At 37.9% G+C, this 3,550-nt stretch overlaps 1 protein-coding gene across 1 annotated transcript in view; it reads right to left on the bottom strand.

The window, feature by feature from the left end:
- FAM110B (family with sequence similarity 110 member B) overlaps window positions 1–2,973 on the bottom strand; it is a 108,495-nt gene extending 105,522 nt beyond the window's left edge. The window contains exon 1 of the mRNA XM_026843261.1: window positions 2,955–2,973. The gene's annotated coding sequence lies outside the window, so the exon portion shown is untranslated. The remainder of the gene's footprint in view (window positions 1–2,954) is intronic.
- Between the last annotated feature and the right edge of the window lie 577 nt (window positions 2,974–3,550).

The raw sequence follows: 3,550 nt of genomic DNA, 5'->3' as shown, positions 1-3,550 counted from the left end.
GGGGAAAGACCTGAAGTATGGGGCTTTAAATACTGAAAAATTTGAGAGATTCACTTCTGGTAGAGCTTCTGAAGCTCAACCTAACATGCATTATTTCATTTACTGAAACAGAACCCAATATTACAATGGGAGTAAGTCTCCAAACTTGCACAGCAAATGCTGCAAGATGGGGACAACAGAGTAACAATACATAAAGGAAAAAGAAAATAATTAAAACATCCAAAATCCTTCAGCAAATCATGTCTGGAGGTCTTGAAGGAAATCTGAGTGAGCTGACCTTTACATCTGCAAATGTTCCCTAAGCATTTATACAAATGCACAGCAGAAGTTTTATGTGTGCCAGAACTGGGATTCTAGTTTCTGATTATCAGATATTAATCAGTGGAATTAACTGATTTATCGGCAAGTCCCTATATATTGCATGAAGTTTTATTATGTAGAAAGAAGTCTGACAGCCACAAGTGATCTTCAGTGAGAAAATAACATCTATCCAAACAGAGCAAAAGCAATCCATGAAGTCCTCATTCACACTGTCTACCATTTAAATTCATTCAGGATTGTCACTCACTACAATTATCATTCAACATCCAAAACTAACACACTGGGAGAACTCAACAGTAATACCACAGCTCAGAAAGGTGAAACAACACAGATAATAACAATCTTGTAATTAAATACAACATGGAAGTGAAATCTATCACATTTTAACTACTTGTACTTACATGACTAATTTACAAAACTAAATTTGAATTTTTCTAAATGTAGTCTTGAAGTACGTGCATGCATGGAAAGCAGCAAGATGTTCTAAAGATATTAAAAAGCTGGTCTAAAACCACTGGAGGTGGACAAGAAGAGAAATAACAGTCTGGCAAATAGATCACAGCAACATTACTTTTTACACATATGCACATAAGAAAGTACAAATAAAATTTATATTATCATCACCATCTCAAGAGTGCTCTACCCAACCATTACTTAAATGATTCTCCTTCATCCTAGTTTAAGCTGCCTATATATATGCACACATACACACGAGAAACAGTTTTGTTTCTAGTGGCCCCCTGACCTTCCAAATGGTAACATGCACAGATTAACTTGTCAAATAGAGAAAGACAACATACAAAGGTCATTACAAATCCAAAGGTCTGGGTCCACTCATGAATTCAGGTAGTTATTTAAAACAGACTTGTCTAATACTGTGGAGAGGTAGTGGACAGAGAAAGACTCTGTTACCAATGGTCCTTTCACAGCAGAGACACTCCTTTAGCTCCTATTTGCACAAAAAGCCACCATGAGGAAATCTGAAAGTTAAACCACTGGAAGGATGTAGAACCACATTTCTTTCCCCGTTCTTCTGTCTACAATTCTTCTTTTCCTTTGCTTTGTTTTTGAACTATGCAAGACGCTGTGTAATTTACAGATACTCACATCTAAAAGGTTCTCCTGCAGTTTACCTCTAAGGTTCGGCTTTGTTCCTTCCCTGCTGTAACCTCTATTCACTCAAAATATGCTTTTTTAAACAGTGCAACCCCAAGCAACTAATAGCTATCCCACAGTTACATCACAGCAATGAATAAAACATGAGCTTTCCCATTTAATTTGGACACAAGTTAATGTGCATACTGAGTTCATGTGTAACATATAAGCATTTCTCCTTCATTTACCTGTTCACCAGTTTGTTCATTCACAGTCTTTCCATAATTCTCATTTTCTTAATCCCATTTTCTCTCTTGTATTCTTTCACGTGTGCATGTTACAGGTTTTACCTCTATCGCTTACACCACTTACTCCTTGCTCCAATCCATTTCTCTGCTTCCCAGTCTGACTATGCTCACCACAAGCACACAGTTCACTGACCTATTAACAAGGAGGAGGATATTCCTTTCCACTTGCTTAAGCTGTAGACAATACTGGATGCTGCTGTTATCTTCCCTGTCTAATAAAGTCTTAAAACATTTCCTCCCATTTCTTAATGCAGACTTTTCCAAGACTTCAAATTGTAACAGGAAATTATTTGAGTGATTTTGTTTTTAAAGAACACAGCAAAGTATCAGGAGACAAGGGCTCTGTCCTCTCATTTGCTAGAGACTGTTTGAATTTAGGTTGAATCTCTCCTTTGTAAATCTGAAATGACTGTTCCACCTCATCCATTAATATTTGGAACTTGAAAGCTGTCAAGTAAAAGATTCTATACAAATGCAAAGTATGGTCCTAGTCTCATCTTTTTTAATGATACACCCAACACTTATATAAAAGAGAAACAGGAGCAAATGAAAGATCACAATAAGTGAATAGCCTAATAATACATGCTAAAAGCTACCAGGACAATAAAATCAATTTTCCCTGGGATTGTTAAATTATTCTTTTGATGGCTCAACACAATCTCTTCACGTTTATTTCCTATGGGAGATGCTGACACATTGAGCTTATTACATAGCTCCTCTTTAAAGAAAGAGCACACATGCATTTAAAACAAACACCTAAAATTTAATAGTTCAGATTTTTAATACACTATGCCGGAAAGGAGTTTGCAACAGAATTAATTCTAAGGAAGTAAGACACCTGCCTTATAAATTCAAAACAAATAGACATAAAACAGTATCAAGACACCAGTCATGCTGTGATGTACAAACACATTCAAAGCACCTTATTTTTTCAATGATTCTTCTCAAGATACATCCACACAGATCATATACACTCTTCTTCCTTTTTGAAGAGTTATGTCAAAACTTCCAGAGGTTTGAGTGGGTGTACAAAGTCCAGCTACAGGAGAACTTTTAAATGGACAGACCCTGATGCTACAGCAAAGGTCAAATTAAGTCAACATGGTGTAACCTTCAAACTGCACACTATCATTAATTACACTTTCTATGAGGCACATGTCTCTTCAGTGTGTACCAGAGAAGTCTTCAACAGTGTTACTACAGAAAGTGTCTGAACTAGCTATCTCATACCTCAATTTGTCCCTGGCGGCAAGGTTGTGCTGGCCTCTCCACAGCTCAGCAACAGTGCCTAGGTCAGGTACTACACCTGCAAAATGAAGCCATAAGACAATCACACATCCTCCCGGCTTGGAGTCCCGACACCAGGTCTTCAGCAGTCCTGCCCTTCACCTACTGCAGAAGGCTCCGAGGCCCTTCCCAGGCAACGCCTCCCTACATTTGTTCCCTGGAGCACAGTCCTCAAACGAAAGGATGCAGTCACTGTCACAGAGCACTAAGACCTGAGAGCATGAAGTCAGGCAGAGGAGAGACATGGGCACACACTCAACAGGAGAACATAATCCTTTTATTTATTTATGGGTTCAAGTCAGCCATCCTGACCTCTAGCCTGCACATCCATTTATGCATTTTTCTGTCCCACGCATATTAATTTGTGGTTATCTTTAATATTTTATGAGTTATACTTTATTCCACTCCATTATACACTAAAAAGAGAAGAAAAAGCAGCAGCTACTAATGCCATAGATGGCAATTTTTCCTTGTTATAAATTCTGCTCACCATTAAGTGATGGGACAACACATATGCTCCAAAAATATGTATCACTGCT

The sequence above is a fragment of the Athene cunicularia genome, assembly GCF_003259725.1.
Source record: "Athene cunicularia isolate RWA chromosome 2 unlocalized genomic scaffold, athCun1 chr2_part1, whole genome shotgun sequence".
In the NCBI taxonomy this organism is placed as follows: domain Eukaryota; kingdom Metazoa; phylum Chordata; class Aves; order Strigiformes; family Strigidae; genus Athene; species Athene cunicularia.
Note: the sequence above shows the minus strand (reverse complement) of the source record. Positions and strands in the feature narration are given on the sequence as shown.